Consider the following 18,273-nt stretch of genomic DNA (forward strand, 5'->3'; position numbering starts at 1 on the left):
ATTGTCAAGAATTTTGATATCACAGAAATACCCTGATTTTATTTAATGGTCATATCTGCAAAGCTTACAACGCAGTCTTTGCGCTAAGCGAGGCTAAATGAGTCCTGGGTCCATCTCTGTACCGGACACAGAGATTAAACTGATGTTCATCATCTCATCAATCTGCCAGCAAGACAGCAAACAAACACCTTTCCCTAAAATCTCAGGACTATCACTGAATTTCTTTGGGACATCACAACTCTGTACAGAGGAGAGAAAAATGAACAGAATGTAATTTAATGTTAATCTGACAGAAATTTTTCAACAAATACATTTAGAGAAATGTTTCCAAAAGTAATAGTTTGCCCTGTTTCCAGTCTTTGCACTAAGATAGGCTAAATAAGCCCGGGACCTATCTCTGTACCGAACACACAGAGGTTAAACTGATGTCCATCTTATCATCGATCTGCCAGCAAGAACGCAAACAAGCACATTTGCCAAAATGTCTTGAGTGTCCTGCTGCTATGTTTTTATTTTCAGCACAGCTGAAACTTGTTGCTTATCATGAATCAGTTTTGCTCTTTACAATTTTATTACTAATCAGTCCAATAAATGTCATGACGTCACTTATCAGCATTCATTTTGCAAAAACCTCACAGAGAGATCTTTCTTATCTGGGCAGAGCAGACCTGAGCACTAAATCCTGAAATGTGAGCGATACTGGACGTTCGCATCGCTGGCCTCACACACACACACACACACACACACACACACTCTAGTCACTGCTGCTGCTGGCAGCTTGTGAAGGGAGTCATGTGGTGTCTGAAAATAACAGCCCTCCAGAAAAAAAACTGTGAAATGTGCATCCAACTTAAATTATCAACATTTTCTTTGAGTTTAAAGCCACAGATTTCTGCCTGTGTGTGTTGCTGAGTGGGCTTTGAAGAGCTGTTTAATGCCTGTAATTACTGGCTGCAGACCTCCCCTAGTCCTAAAGATGGCCGCCGCTGGCCGCAGTTCCAGCTAGCCACAAAACCCCTGAAGCTCAGCTGCTGAAGGAGAGACACTGGAACCAGGACAGAGAGCTGCTGAGGAGCACCAAATATATACATGCAAGAACAGTAACACCGCAATGGAAGATTTCACTTTTCTTTTCAGATTCTTGAATTATTGATGCATTAAAATGTTTGAAATGAAAATCCAACAAACTGGAGGTTATTCCAATACTAGTCATACCAAATATTTTTTTTTCACTCAAGGCAGAGCTTCTCTCTCTCTCTCTGCACTGTTCTGATAGAAATGTGGTGTTTATTCCCAAAAAGTGTTTAATACCCTGAACGCTCGACGTGTTTTCACTAGAGCTGATTTGGACGAATCAGAACGGAGTAGGCTTTTTGAATCGGTGGGTTTAGGTTTCAACATGTTTGTGCAGGTAACTAAAGTTCTAAATAACAGAATGTCAGAGACTTGGAATCTGTAATCACCTTATGAGTTTTAAATGTTCACACCCTGAAAACGAGCCGAGCAGCAGAAGATATGAAACCTCGAATCAACATCCAGATACCGAAGGCCCTCACTCGTTATTGATCTTAATCCTGACTGCAGTATGGTCTTACAAATGCTCCATGTACACCAAGACCCTTCTTTATATTACATTTAGCCACAAATATCCATCTCTGATCCCAAAACTGATTACAGTCTGTCTTTAATCAGGGTCGGCCCCCTGGCAGTCCAACAGGAGGCGGAGATGCACATGAAGCTGTTTGGTAACTGATCAGTTGATCAGATGAACACGACGACGAGCTCTCTGTAGTGAAATATATGTCTAAAAAATAAACTGACTTTAACCTCTACCAGACATGACCTGCAAGACCTTAAAGAAACCTGCTCAGCAGCTCTGTGTGGGTCTGCAGGCCGAGCCGTCCTGCAGCAGCAGGCCGTTCATGGCTAATTAGGTCCAACCAGCCGCCACATCCATCAGCAGCTCGGAGCCTGGGGGCAGACAAACGCTGCTGATCAACTCCCTGTGTGTCTGTGTGTGTGTGTGTGTGTGTGTGACAGTGTGTGTGTTCTGTCTCGTGTTTGCAGGTTTCAGAAAGCCAAACGTTTAATTCCCAGACAATTTGGGATTATGTGGAAGTCTTTAAAGCCTCCGCCTGGCGACAAACAGAAATGCAAATGAAATCGTCTCTGCTGTGTTCGGACCAAAAAAACAAGCTGCAGAGTGTTTTCAGTCTGAAATATCTGTGAGCGTGTGTGTGTGTGTGTGTGTGTGTGTGTGTCCACCACGCTGTGTTATCTGGCTCTGCTGATTTATTTCTGTGTGTGTGTGTTTGTGTGTGTCGACCCTGGCCGTGTTCAGGTTCCTCGCTCTCATACATTTTACAACAGAACCAGGGATTTGAAATGCACATAATTCCCGCTTTTGGATCAGAGCAGAACTAAAGAAGCTGACGGAGCGTGGCAGCAGCCGCCGCCCAGAGGCACATCCACCCCCCAAATCCCTTGAGCCCGGCCCGGTCGTCATGCCCTCCCCCCGGCTCGTTATCGAAACCCTCCCTCCTCCTCCACTGCAGCTCTGACTCCAGGAGAGACGGACGTCAATACCTGTCTGCCGCTCTGAGGCCTTCAACGCTCTCCACATCCTTTAACCCTTTCGCCGCTGCAGCACGCAAACATACTGAATGTGGAGAGTCTGTGTGTCCCAAGATGTGTATCTGCAGCATTACACATCAATAAATGATCAGAATAGTGTTAGTGGCCAACACTTTGTTGGAGAGACCAGCGTATGGTGGGGCTACTGGTGACTTTGATTATTCAAACATCAGTTTACCTAAAGTTCACATCAGTCTCTGCACACTTTAAAATCAGATACACAACAATGAGACTTCACACACACACACACTGATCTCCAGAGTGAGGATTTCATTTCATAGTGAAGTGAAACCTTCTCCTGGACCGCTGTGGCGTATTGATTCGGTTTTCTAAAAGAGGAGGATTTATCCTCAGCGGAGACCTGAAACAGGAGAGGGTGGAGGCGTGACATTCATGTTAATACCGCCATCAGTGATGCATGATGGGACTTCAAATCCCCATGACGCTCAAAGACACAAATGTTCCAGTTCTCTGTGTAGTTAGGAGGCCTTACGAACTGAATAAATAACAAAAAACATGAGTTTGTGATAGCTTTCTCCTAATGTTCACTTACATTTCCTTTAAGCTTCAAAGCTGCACATATATTCACTATCTCCTTGTTCAAGCTCATTTATTTAAGTGTGCTTTCCATTCAAAGACAGCATGTTGGACTGCTTCTTTAGAAATAAGTTCAGGGAAATGATGGAGAAACAGAAGCTCATCCCAGCTGCTCTTTAAACCTAATAAAATCCTCAATGAGAACATTTTCCTTTTGTCTTAATATAACTGGTGTTTCCCTGTTGTAAAGTAGCTGCTGAGCTTCCTGCTGCGCTGCCTAATTACTGCATCTGACTGACTCCACCTGCCAGCACACACCTGCTGAACACTCACAGACTGCAGGTGAATAAATAAAACACACCAATGTTGACAAACAAAAAGCAGTATGTCATCACTGAGTTTGCTGCTCCAGACCAGGCTAATAGCCAGGCTTAGTTTATCCTGGTGCCTTATCTGTTCAGTCAGCGGTCACACCGATCAGAAACCAAAGTATTTCTGTGTGTTAATCTATGGCGTTGGTAGCACATAGTTTGTGATTATTAGGTTTCATAATTGGAGAAGAAGACGCATGGTATAAACATTGGTATAAAAGCACAACACGTAAAATAAATAAATAAATAAATAACAGGGGCACAGTAATAATACAGATAGTAAATAATAATAATATATTATAATTATTATTATTACATTTTGGAGTGGCCTTTTATTGCGGCCAGCCTGAGGCACACCTGTGCAATATGTCTGATATGTCACACCTGTGAGGTGGATGGATTATCTCGGCAAAGCAGAAGTGCTCACTAACACAGAGTTTGACAGATTTGTGAACAATATTTGAGAGAAACAGGCCTTTTGTGTACATAGAGAAAGTTCAGCTCAGCATGATGAATGGGAGCAAAAACAAAAGTGTTGCGTTTATAATTTGGTTCATTTGTTCAGTTTATATATATATACCCCTTGAGGAACACGCCGTCACTAAAAGGCACCCTTATGTTAGCTGTGTATACTCATTGCTAGCTAGCTTACAGCAAACATCGGCAGTACCAGCAGTCAATTTTGCAGAAATGACATACGGCTAAAATTTGCTTTGCTTTCTGTCCCAACACATCTTAAGTGTTACTGATGATTTGGAAGTGTACTCCATGCACTGTTGTAGTACTCGAGACTGGTCATGGTCTCAAGACCGGTCTTAAGAGCACTTTTTGATGGTCTCGTCTTGGTCTCGATAAACTCTGCTCTTGGTCTTGACTTGGTCTCGGTTTGGACGGTCTTGACTACAACACTAACTCCAGGGTGTGTTGGTTACAGATGCATTTTCAGCAACAGGCTTGAAACCTTTAAGCCTGAAGTAAAGTTACTCTTTGAGGAGGACAGTTTTTTTCCCCCCCGTAATGTGATTCATACATTTATGCACACACATTCACACATTAACCATTAAAGATTCATTATTACAGTTAAATGAATTATGTATAAACATCATGTGTTCGCAGCCACACACCGGCCTCAGGACATGTTTTGTTTCCATACTTCATCGTCCCAGCACAGTTTTCCACTCACAGAGGAACTCTGAATCCCATATTAAGTTACATGAAAAATGTTTTTATTATTTTACAAACACCCAACACATTCTCATCAGCTTTCAGACAGTGTGACAAAGCGTAAGGATTTTACGCTAAAGGTACCTTTCAGCGTCCGTATGAAACGCCCCCGTTTGCTACGTTGCAGCAACACAAGGGAAGCTAAACCTACCTGTTAGCTGCTGTAGGGTCAGTGAATTAGGTTTAGGTACTAACATTTCTGATGGTTATGGTAAGGGGCTTCGGGGGGCTGTCAACACCTTTATCACGAACGTAGCTAGCTAGCTGGCGCTAGCTAACTAGCACTTCCGGTCTGTATGGGACGCCCCAGACCGTCTCACACAGACGCTTCCGTTTTGTCACTTTTTCGGAAAGCGTATTTTTGTTAGTTTCGTCGCATTGGGTAAGCTAAGCTAACTAGCAAACAGGCCAAGGCCAAGGTAACATTTAGTAGTAGTGGTAAATAGTAGAAACATTTTCTTGAGTTGTTACCTTAGTCATAAATATAAATTGCTGTGTTCTTTAAGGAGGTTCATCCTTGATTTTAAAGTAATTAACTTTATCCTGAGTGTTCATAAAACAGGAAACACATCCTGGCAGCTTGTAAACACCCGAATATCTATATTACCATTTCTTATGATCTAAATAGGATCGTTAAGGGCTACAAGTGACTTCTTTTACCTGTAAAACATGTGTGGCAAACAGGAGAGTGGATGTGAGGTTGTAGAAAGACTCAAATGCAGACCTCATGGCTGGATAAAAAAGCAGAAACCTGATCATTTAAACATTTTTTAAAGATGTATGATCCCATAGAGGAGACGTCACAGCAGAAGCAGAGCGTGCTGAAACGTAATGAAGTCTGCGTGAGGTCTGTTCACACTACTAAAGACTAAACGGCATGAGCCGCTCAGTTCCTGTAGTCCATTTGTTACTGGATCTATTTTAAACCTCCTGACCACAGCAGCTGGATGAGTTCCCGTGTGAAGAGCTTTTCTCTGTTCTCCTCTGCCGTTTGAATAAAACATGAAACCCTGACCGCCTCCCACTCCTCCTCGTCGCCTCAGACGCTGACATCCTTTAGCTTGAATATTTAGCATTTTCACATTCAGCTTTTGTTTAAGAGTTTTCTTTAGGTGACAGCTCCGTCACTGGCCTTCAGTTAGTTTACTTAAGACAGTCTTTTTATGAAGAAAAGAAAAGTGTTCAAATGAGAAGAATCTTCAGGGATCAAAGTCGAAAAAACTTTGTTGCTGCAGAAAAACAGAAGCAGCATTCATGTCTGCAGGAAACAGAATAAGGCCCTGAATTTAGTTTAAATGTTGTTTTCTTCCCTGCTTCCCCTTTTGTGATTCAGAGTTTTACAGTTTTACACCATGGTTCATAAATATTTATGATATAAAACACATTACTTGTAACACTATTAGCTTCGCTCTAAGTATGCCACTGTTGTGCATCTCCCTGTTCAGACTGAAAGTCTCAACAACTGTTATCTGATTGTCAAAATGTGGTTCAGACATTCATGTTCCCCTAAGGATGAACTTGGGCTGGGCGATATAGTCTAAAATTATAATTATCAGGATAAACATCAAATCATTATTTCTTTGAGGTTTAAAGGCTGATTGAAAGTTGAAGAAACCAGAGGCTAATTATGGTTTTAAACTTTTCGTTATGGTCAAAACAAAAACTTCTTCAAATGTGAGGCAGAAATTTCAAAACACTCAAAATGTAAAATTAAGTAAAAATTGTTTTCAGTCCCTTTTCTCCTCAACAAAATAAACATCTTAATAGAAAAATGTTTGTGATTCAAATGAATAAAGTCAAACATTTATTGAACATTTATTATATTGTTATTGAGTATCACAATAATTATCATAATTGTTACATTGCCCAGCCTCAGAACTCTAATAGCTTCTGGGAATCCTCTGATTTTTCATAATCGCCATCATTAGCAACATGTTAACGTGTCCAACACTTTATTTTTTACCAAACACCTGCAGTACTGATGAGATTCTCATCAGCATCAGCTCTACTTTGTGTTTCCTGCTAATTAACAATTATACCTCTTCAGCATCAGCATGTTAGCATTGTCAATGTGAGCATGTTAGCATGCTGATGTTAGCATTGAGCTCAACGCACCGTTGGGCCTCAGTAGCTACATCATTATCCCAGAGCAGCTAGCAAGGCTCTGCAGAGGTATGTGATGCTATATAGAGTGTTTAGTTACCGGTTTTGTTTAACAACACACACGTACACGTCCCAGCATGGCGATGCGTCGCACATCCAACTGCTCATTATCAAATTGTTTCACTCACGCACAAAGAAATGTAGCAATGGGCCACAAACATGGATGTAAACAAGTCAGGATTTAAAATATGTAAAATGTTTCAAGGACGCACGCTGTGAGTTTTGGTGAGAAACCATGAATGTAAACAGAAACAAACAAGAAAAGTCCACAGAGCACCTTGAAGTGTCTCAGTGGTGAAATGATGCAATGTAGCTTCCACTTATACTTTGATAATACTGCTGCCTCTCCGCACTGGGAAATAAAGGACTACCGCATGAAGACACCACTGCTGAGTCTTTCCACAGCTTTAAAGTGGTCATGAACTACAACTGTACTTTTTAAAACTTTGAGAAGATTTTGTTCCACTGAAACACACATTTGCATATGAATTTCAATACTTCTATCACATGTCAGTCCCATCAAAAAATGTGTATTTATTTACGTACAACATTGTGATCTTCAGGTAAAGACCAAGACTTAAACTTAAATAAAAATAAATCACTAAATATACCAGAAGATACGGAGAGTTTTTGCATCTCAGAATCACGACAATGCTGTGATCAGTATTCATTTCGACTTTCCTTCCCTCCCCTAAGAACCCTAATGAAATAAAGACAAAAGTGGCTATTTTTAAACATCATGCAGCCACTTAATACTGAAATGAATGTTTCCTGTCACGACCCCATAATACTAAACATTTAATGCATGAAAACAGAAGTGTGATGGAGTAAATGAGTGAAAACTAAGAGCTTTGAACTTCAACCGTGACAGTGACACTGAGCAGATGCTGCAGAAGGACCTGCTGTCTAATTACCGCCCTGCCTTCCTCCTCCTCCTCCTCCTCCTTCTTTGTAACTGGGACTAATTTGTCCAGTTTTGTGTGTATTTTTTTCCTTGAAGGCAGAGAGAGCGTCTGACTGCGATTCGCCCGGAGGCTCCGGCAGACACTCGACTCGTCTGGCTTCATCAGCTGTTGCAGCAGACTAATCTTCACCTGGGAAGCAGAGAGTGCAGCGTGAAGATAACAGCTTTGATGTTTTATTCATGCTGAACAGATCAGAGCGACAGAAAGACTCCTTCCAGCTTCATTCAGAAGTCTGACGCAAAGGCAGAGCAGGAAGTAATTGACCTCCGGGGAAGTCTCTCTAAGACGAGTCGGGTCACTTGGGCCTGTTGGCAGTCCGGATTGTTCCTAACAAGACAATTAAGTCTCATATTCACAGCGAAAGATTAATGTTGTAATGATTATTGCACAGGGTTCCCATGTTTACTGGAAATCCTGGAATTCTCAGTAAGTGCAGCTTTTAAATCATGAAAAAATCCCAGAAAATAATAGAAGTCTCAAAAATGTGCTGGGAAACTACAAAAGGTCTGTCTGGGTTTATAAACATTTTATTTACGCCTAAATTGGTTAATTTGTCCTGCATGGATTAACACCAGAACAATCTGTTCAAGGATATACTCTTTGGAAACGTTAGTTGTCAGACATAACTAATCCATAATAAACATTTAACTAACATCCATTGTTTCGTCTCCACACACAGAGCTGTTTGAGTCACTCAAAGCTCTCGCTGTCTATACCAAGTTACTATTGATATCTGTAGTGATTGATCGAGGCTCCAGTGTCTCTGTGAGCTTTCTGGTTTCAGCACAACAACATTCCCTATCAGAATTAATCCATAAATCAATGAATCAATACTTAGAAACGATCAGATTTCTTCCTGCTGAGCCTACATGTCCAGTTCGTTCTAAGAAGACATTCTACCGGGCGGGGTCGACTGAACGGACCGTTTCCATGTCATTGTTTGTCTGTCCACAGTGAAAAACAGGAACAACATAAAAACAGCCGACACGTTCTCTTCTCAGGCCATCAAATACCAACGCTTTGAGAAAGCCTGACAAAGTTGTATTTGATACAGTAGATACCCTTCAGCGTCTGTAAGACACGCCTTTTTAATATGTGGTGAACGTCATCAAATGGTCGCAGCTGGTAAGGTTTAGGTACTAAAACTTCTTGGTCAGATTTAGGAAAAAGATCATGGTTTGGGTTGAAATAAGTATCCATCCATTGTCAGCCGCTCAACATACTCTTAATCTACTCTTAATCTTAATCATTCAGAAGTCGTCCCCTGAACTTGTTCTTGTAATGGCCAGCAGGGGGTCTGATTGTATAGAAGTCTATGAGAAAATGAGGCCACTTCTCAGCTGATTTATTCCCTCAGTAAACACTTTCCTGATGAATGAATAAGAATAAAAACATTTCATATCATTCGATACGATAACTATCACAATAAATGTCAAATTGTTATTTCTTTCAAGTTTAAATGCTGATTTTTGCAGAAGAAACCAGATGGTTAATTATGTGGTTAATCTTGGTTAACCACATACTTTATGGTCAGAATGGAACAAACACTTGATGCCAAACAGTGGAACACTTAACAAATCTGAGGGAGAACATTCAAAACTATCGTGATTTAAAAAAGTTTTCAACAAATATCCTTAGTAAATCTTTTTTCAGTTCCTTTTCCTCAACAAAATAAATATTTTAATAGAAAAATTGTGTTGATTTAAAACTAAACCAAATACTTATTGACGATATATTATATTGATATTGAGGGAAATTATATTGTGATAATTATCATTATTGTTTTATTGTCTCAGTCGCTTGTTTCAAGTCTTTCTCAACACAGCATGTCCCATTTAGAGGAGAGACTTTAGGGCAGGGCTACTTTGTGATTGACAAGTCGCTACCAATGCGATGGTCAATATGCCAAACGGAGGCTTCAAAGCAATAGTCCACAAACTAACAGTTAACATCACGGTGGCTACGTCCATGACTGGGCCTCCGGTTTCTCTTCTGTATCGTCGCACTGAAAGCTGCAGCAGTGTGAAGCAACAAACTGAGGTGTGACAGACTTCAGACCGGGGTGTTAAACGAGCTGCCGGACCGACACATTATCCAGCTCAGTGCAATCGTGAAATAAAACTCAATGAGATGTACTTTATTTGTTTTACAGCCCACACAGCCGCCCACAGCTGACGCACTCGCATGCAGTCTGCTGCTTCCTGTCTCCTCGGTCTGCTGATGATCTAACTAAAAGCATCTTATATACAAGCTTTTCCATTAGCTGCTTTTGTCACCGACACTGTTTTACTCATGATCCTAATGATTGCAGTCATCGTAATTATTTATACTGAGATACACAATGTTTCCTTAATCACAGAAATTACAATATTGCTCTTGTCTCAGTGGTTTTAATTATAGAGCAAACATTTCAGCAGATATTTCATTTAGAAAACACAGCACAGGCAGAAAGAGAAATAATCAAATGGCTCTTCTTCACTCCAGTTTTATTTATGAGATTTCCCAAAAGCCATTTAATACTTTTACAGCTTTATTTCAAAATGGTGCACTTACAAAAAGTGCAGGGGAAATAAAGAGAGATGTCCTCAGAGCACCAAAACGCTGTTGATGTTCTTCGCTGATTCACTGCTCTCAATATTTTTGTTGTTACTGTTAATGGAAAAGCTATTTGCCGATGTAAAGCACTTTAAACTATAAATCTGAATCTATTTTATTTGCAGGCAGCGCTCTGTTTTCGCCTGACTTACGCTGCCATTATACAGTCTCACATAATGTGCAGTAAAAGCAGCAGGACGGTGAGTATTTTTCAGCCAATTTCATTTCACCCCACAGAGTGCAGAACAGCAGGGTCTGCAGGCAGGAAGCGGACGGGGATCAGGTTGAAATTCGGCCTAAAAGACGAGAATGTTGAAGCTCTTTCTCTGGCCATGAATGAACCCTCCGAGTATATTTTATGCGTTGTAGCAGGGTCTATTAGCATAGCTCCACCAAAACAGAAAAAAGAAACTTTCCAACAACTTTAAGTCTTTCTGACTTACATGTTTTATCTTATTTAAATAGAAATGTAAAAAGGTGACATTGTGGTTTTAGCAGCAGTTAGCGTTGGAACTATTTGGTGACATTTGCTGTTTTTCCATTACCAGTACCAGCTCAACTCGCCTCGCCTTGAATCTACTCGCTTTGGCCGTCCTCCGTTTTCCATCGCAGTACCCAGAGATAGTACCCCTCAATGTAGCTGGTCGTCATAGCAACGCCACACACAACTGCCGCAACGTAATTTTCAATGCGACACACACACCCTTCACGTACACACAGCTGTCTCTTAAGTTAAAACGTTTCAACCTTCCTCAGAATGTAAAGACAGATAAGCGGTATGAAAACCTTCCAGCTGTGTTTTCCTCTGCCGTTGTTGCTGCAGCGGTCTGTGTGACGGCGGGAGCAGAGGGCTCTGTGAGCGGGCGGCCGGCCGGCCTCAGAGGCTTCCCCCGCCGCCACTTGCGGAGCTCCTCAACTCCGAAAATGTTCAAGCACATTTTTGTTCCGCCATCACTTCTCGTAAAACTGTCAATATTTGAAATCTACACAGCTGATTTCTCACCTCAAAACTCCTCAGATGTGGATTTAGTGATGAAATTCCAGACGAAAACTGTAAAATATAAAACTTCCTGTTGCCTCTGTCTGGTGCAGCAATGATGACGCAGTGAGTAGTGACGATTCTCTCTGACCAATCAGCAGCCTGCTGTGTTTTCACGTTACATTTTAGAATCGCCTCAGCTCGCTTGGAACCTTGACGGAGGTGATACGAAAAAAAGTACCTGGAAGCAGGTACAGGTGCAACTTTTCCACAATGGAAAACCAAACAAAGGCGAGTCGAGGCGAGGTACCGTGCAGGGGAAATGGGGCTAAACACAAATAGCAAATGTTAGCATGCAAACACACTAATCATGTAAACATACTGATGTTAGCATTTAACTCAGTAAATCATCAACAGGCTGCTAGTGTAAGCTATTTTGTTATTATTTTGAAGTGGGGAAAAAACAGAAGCTGGGAATCTGTTCCGGTACAAAAACAATGTGCGAGAGACGAAGAAATAAAAGCTGTCCCGTCAACGAAGCCTCCGTGTTGTTATTTTATAAACCTATATAGGCGGAGCACTAACCACTCGGTTACATTAGCATGGCTGTAAAGTCTTACACTTGCTTTATATTTTCCACATTCTGCGAGCGACTGCAAAGGTCCTCGTGATGGAAAAAACGTCATCAGAGAGCGCGCACGTAGGCTCTGTGCGGACGTCCTCGTGCATCCCAATTATTATGCTACCAGGGCACAAACCCCGATCTACTGTGCACGTGTGGAACGAGTACGCCGAGCTGGCTTTAGCAGGCATTCAGACTGAAAACACAGGGGGGCGGGGGGGCTGATGGAGAATTGATCCTTCCGGTAATGGTGAGAATTAAACACAACCCACAGAAGTCCAGTTTAAGTAACAGGTTAATGCATTTAAAGGCTTATCAGATGTCAAAACTCTGCAAAACAACAACTACTTTATCCGTCATCATGCCGATCGCAAGGTAAACAGCAGGATTACGGGGTTCACGTTAAATAAAATGTGGACTTGATCAAGTATTTGATCAGTCAAATGCAAAAGTGTGGCAAAAGTTGTGCTGACTGGTGCCATTCAAACGAATAAAATAAGAGACAGTCTAAAGAGATAGCAAAACCTATTTCACATCCTCAGGTACTGTCGGAGCTGAGCTTTAGAGAAGCCGAGAGGAAGAAGAAAAGAGAAGCCGGGCTGAAAGTAATTTCAGCCTTTAAATAACCAACAGAAAAGTCAGGATGGTTGAGGAGGAGGAGGAGGAGGAGGAAGCTTGACATTATGAAAGATTTTAAGTGCCGAGGGAATTCAGAGGCTGGGTGACCTCAGGCCTCTCAGTCTGGAAGACATAGTCACTGTGTGTGTGTGTGTGTGAACAGGCAGACAGAGAGAGTGGGAGAGTCATGACTTGACTTTTGACACCTATTATCTAAACTGTAGGCAGAGAGCTCCATGAATTGGCTTTCAAGCAGGCTGCCATTTAAGACTCATTACAGAGAGCAAGAGAGAGTGTGTGTGTGTGTGTTGTGTGTTCACACTGAGTTTTCACCTGAATAAACAAGCTAATAAGAGAAGCAGACACATTTCTGCAAGAAAACACCAGCTAACAACAACAACAAGAACAGAAAGTCACGAGTGCAGCAAAACAAGATGGCATCTCTCTAAAAACCACTGACATTCTTTCTGAGCCGGACAACAGCTGTGTAAGAGTACGTCATAATGAGTCAACAAGCGCTGTCTTGTAGGTTTAGTTTGGAGGTTTTCAAGCGGGGGAAGCGGCACAGGTACTGTGTGAGGTGAAAGGGACAGGTGCGTGCTGGGGTTTTTGAATTATGAAAGGTAAGTTATTGTAGTTTGGCTGCTGATTTGAGCGCTCAGCAACACTGTCAGCGGTTTGAGCTGCAGCCGAGGCGGTGAAACAGCTCACGGACTTGATTAACATACTTTAAAACACTTATCGGCCAAGTGGTGTAAAAATAGCGAGTCACAATCTGAGTCATATATCTGAGCACACGGACATGATACCCATATTTTTAGATTCAGTGTGACTTTCACTTCCCGAGGATATAATTATCTCTGATGTCCATCACGAAAATAAGTCCACAAACCCGCTTGGAAATCAGATAAACAAAGACGCTTCTTATAACTCCAGAAATTGCCTGAAAATCATCATGTTATTAAGTTTTCTTCAGTATCCAGGGTTTTTCCTGGTGAAAATGAGGCAGTGATGGCACCATCTGTAGATTCCCAGTAATATTTGTTGTTACTGAAGCATGTCACATGCCCCAGTTAAGCTCCATTTGAGACTCAAATACTGATATACTGAATATCTCATGAAACAATTAAATTTCTGCTGGTAAAATATCATGATCATATATTATATATATCATTTATTTAAAAAATATATTTTTTCAAGTGTTCTCCTCTCACACTGCAAAACACTTTTAAAAGACAGCCTACATATTTTGTTACATCCTAATTTAAATGATTCGCTTCTCTTGGTATATGTCATGTTCTTAGATGTGGGTGTTGCAATGAACTCATATCACATTCTGCAGATCTCTGTTTAAACTTATATTTGAAAAAGTTGATAAAAAAAGCACTCTTGCTTTGAAGTTGCTGTGCAGGACAGCGTTCAGTCACATAGAGCAGCGTGCATAAACGCAGACTTCCATTTGTAACGGTATTTTTAAACACCTGCTGGCGAAAACATCTGCAGAGAAAAGCACTTTTGTTTTCTTTAGTGATGTCACACTGTGGGCGTGTCTGCTCTGTTTTGGTTGCCAGTCGGCCTTATTTGTAGTCTTTTAGTATCTGTCTGTTGAGTTTTGGATTCTGTCCTGTCTATGTGTCACATTCACATACATTCGTACACTGTGGCAGCGGCTAAGGTGCCAAATGCTCATTAGAAACAGAAAGTAATCATTCACACACATTCACACACTAATAGCACAGCCATCTGGAGCAATTTGAGGTTTAATGTCTTAGCCAGGCTTCAATTCGTTGCTCTACCTCCTGAGCAACAGCCACCTGTGGTAACTGTAGTTCCAAAACTTCCAGAACACGGTACAGAAGAAAGATAAATATTATATGAGTGTAATAATAATAAAAATAATACATCATCAATTGTGTATAAAAGAAAAGCTAAACATAAAAAAGAAATATCACCAAAACGTGTTTCCTGTTGTGTGAGGTGTAAAAGTTGTGTGTCGACAAATTTAGAGAATAAATTATGACGAACGTGAAATGGAAGAAACTGAAAGAATCAGCTCCACCAGCTGTTTATCTCCATCAACAAACGAAGTAACATTAACATAGCAGCAGTGGATGGATAAAAGCATTAATCTGAATTGTCTTTAGCTGATTTTCTAAAAATGTGTTTAAAATTTGCTAAAACTTTGGATGCAAACTTGACTACTGGCAGATTTTAACAGCTTCCTGTAGCTAACAAGGTAATTACTGCTAGCTCTGTGAGTGGGCTGATGGGACAGCAGCACAGTATGCAGCTATAAAAGCTTCAGTGTAACTATAAAAACAACATTCTGCCATTAGTTTTCTTATAAATTATGAAGCCTAAAGCTATAAAATCAGAAAACTGTGGGTCAATTCAGAAGAGGCTAAGAAACAAAGAAAGACAGAGGCAACGGGTAAATACAGTCTCACTTACACATAATATTTTACTCTCATTTGTTTTTAGGTATTGAACATAAACTGCCATCTTAAAGGCACTCTGTGCTTCCAACCAAAGACCACAGGTGCACTTACTGGATCTGAGCAATCAACACATTCTCGCTCCCGACTCGTCACATGTTGACACTTGGTCAGGGCCTTTTGGCGTCGCTTTGGCGCCCTGGTTACCCTCTTTAGTGCTATTTTTAGACGTTTAAAGCTCCGCGGTCAAGTTACCAACTCTTAGCAACAACACATATGCCACGTCCAGTAAAGTTAGCGACAATAAATATGCAAGGTCCGGTTAGACTTTCAAAATAAAACGCTTGCGTTTCGAAACATCTCCATTTTGAAATGGCACATTATTAAAGTTGTGAAACGTTGGAATTTGGTTAGGTTCAGGAAAAGATCATAGTCTGGGTTAAAATAACTACGTACGTCAGTTAACACGTAGGTTAACTAACGTCACTTGTGTAACTTTCGCAATTTACCTAACTTGCATTAATTAAAAAAAAATATTTAATGTTGTTCTTGCCCTCCATCCACCCCAACCACCTCTTTACTCAGTGTTTTCTGTTAAATATCCTACACCTACCTTTAACGTCAAAAACTGACACTACAGGGCTTCCCCTACTGCGTTGAACTGTGACGCTTTAGGGATCCCCAGTGCATTATGAACTGACCCCGATCTGTCTTGACCATGCAGCCCTATCTGACGAGTCGGGAGTGAGAACGGGCTGGAGCAATCCCTTACAAGCTAATAACATTCACATGTAGTTGCCACTAAAGCAACAGGATACATTTAAATACAGTTACTCAGTTGGTACTATTTTGCGCAATTCATCCTTGAACTAAACCAAAATATTCCTTGAAGAGATTAAAATGTTTAAACATAGTTTCATCCACATAAATAAAAGTCAAGTTTTCTGTTAAATAATAAAAAACGTAAAAGTTTGAGGATCAAGGATTGTGTAACCTTGGTGGAGGTATGAGCTCTCTGATTGTTTTTTTATGAGCTGGTTTTTGGCTGTGACCATCAGTTGTCCTCCTCTTTCCTGTTCCAGCAGCAGCTGGGAGGGTTTCCAAACCTTTCCCCACAGATCGGCCTGCATCCTCTAATGCAACCTGCCCCCCCCCCTCCACTGTCCACCCACCACAGGAGGCCGAGGCACTCAGATCCCAAAACAAAACACGGGGAGGAAGAACCGCAGGCATTTTCATTTTCTGTGCTCCGTGTTTGTTGGCAGCTTTTAGCCTTCGGCCTTTTTTGTTCTCTGTTGTCCAAGGTAAAGCGTTCAGGACAGGAAGACCACAAAACCTACCAGCTACTTCACCGTCTTACAGCCGAACAGATGTTTAGAAAACAACAGGACTCCAAGTGACAGAGTGAAAGAGTTCTCCTGCTGTGTGCGAACAATGTCTAAAGTTCAGCTGAAGGTGATATGAGGCTTCAACACAGTTAGACAGAGTGGGGATCTTTGTAGTGGTATTCAGACGTGAGAAACACACATTGGAACTCAGTGGTAGAAACTCAAAGTTTTTATTTTTTTAGCAATAAGATTAGCATCTGTTAAACTTTAGGATGTGGATTTTATCCTCTATCTTCCGCAACACATTCAGGATCCCTACACAGCCAGCATGGACAGCAGGAATTATTACATACAGCACAGAGTGTTGCACTAAGACAGACCTCTAACCCGATAAAATGATAAACAACTCAGTGAAAATAAGACCCAGGTGGTAAGTTTTCCCATACTGGCTAAAAACTTCCAGGATCTATCTCACACAAAGACACAATTTCTTATCTGACTCTGGGGAAGAAGGTTGCTTAAAAAATAAATCTCATTTGCAGATTCAAACCTACAACATGTCAGTGCGTCTCTCAGCGGTGTCGGACTCCCTGTCTGTGGCTCTCAGCTCCAAGCCGATTGGTTCCTCCTGAACACGTAAATCTTTAACACCTCACAAATACATAGTTTCACGTTTGCTGACTCTGCATTTGTTGGGGTCTATTTTCAGCGGTGGATGAATCCACATGTGGTGCTGTAGTGAGTATTTGGGGTAGCAGGACGGTGTATGTGGGACTGAGTCATAATAAACTACAGTGTGTGTTCATGATGATGAATTTTTGCACATTCCTTCTCAAATATCCTGTATATTTATTTTTGCATTTTTTGTAATATTTTGTATATTTGTACATTTTGGAACTCTTTACTTTATAATTCTATATTTATATTTATGTGCACACTTAAGCACCAATATACCAAGGCAAATTCCTTGTATGTGAAAATGAACGAATGAAATGAACTTGGTAGTAAACCAGATTCTGGTTCTGCAGCAGTGAGGCTCACTGATGGGTTTTAATAGTTTTTGGAAGATAATGGAGCTCTACGGGTCAGAGGAAGAGGAGATATCAGGCTGTGAGACAACACAGGACTCGTTGATACATTCACTGTTGATTTGGGATTTGATGACAAGAAGAAAAACATTTTTTTAATCCATTAAGTTTGGATTTCTAAACAGAGAAAACAGCCGCTCGTTAGTGATTTATCTCTCTGGTCTCTCCACCTCCAGGTGTTTGCGGCCTGTAGGTGCAGCTGCGTCGAGCACTCAGAGGCTGTAGAAACCAGAAACCTGCTTCATCATCATCTTCATCTTCATCACTTTGCTGCCAGCTGTGAATCGGTTTGTGTCTCAGCCTCTTCCAACTCCCTCCACCCCCGCAGACCACAGTGTAATTTGCATAATTACAGCCCCATAACTTCATACAGTATAATTTGTTTCAGTACCATGACAGGCGGTGAATTAACACAGCAGCGAGTACAGATTACTGTATGTCATTGTGCTTTTTCGTTGCACTGTGGCTTTTTCTGGCGCAAAGGAGTCGCTTTGGAGCTTCCTATTGTTGTAAAGGCTGTTTGTACAAACTGTCTGACCCTCCGACAAACACTGATGAAGCATACTGGCAGCTTTGAATGGGCCAGTATCCTCAATCAGAACTGCCTGATGGATGATCGTTTAACTTCATAAACCCTACCGCACACACCTTCCCGATGTCAGGTTAGGTATCGGTGGTGTGGCTTTAGAAAACAGATGTCCTGTTATTTTGAGG

The 18,273-nt window shown here is 41.2% G+C and overlaps 1 protein-coding gene across 1 annotated transcript in view; it reads right to left on the minus strand.

The window, feature by feature from the left end:
* The window catches only part of tmeff1a (transmembrane protein with EGF-like and two follistatin-like domains 1a), a 104,128-nt gene that overhangs the window by 57,066 nt on the left and 28,789 nt on the right, over window positions 1-18,273 (minus strand). The gene's annotated exons all lie outside the window — the stretch shown is intronic.

This window comes from Micropterus salmoides, unplaced genomic scaffold, assembly GCF_014851395.1.
Source record: "Micropterus salmoides isolate LMB-PRFRI ecotype aquatic unplaced genomic scaffold, ASM1485139v1 Ms_hic_scaffold_14, whole genome shotgun sequence".
Taxonomy (NCBI): domain Eukaryota; kingdom Metazoa; phylum Chordata; class Actinopteri; order Centrarchiformes; family Centrarchidae; genus Micropterus; species Micropterus salmoides.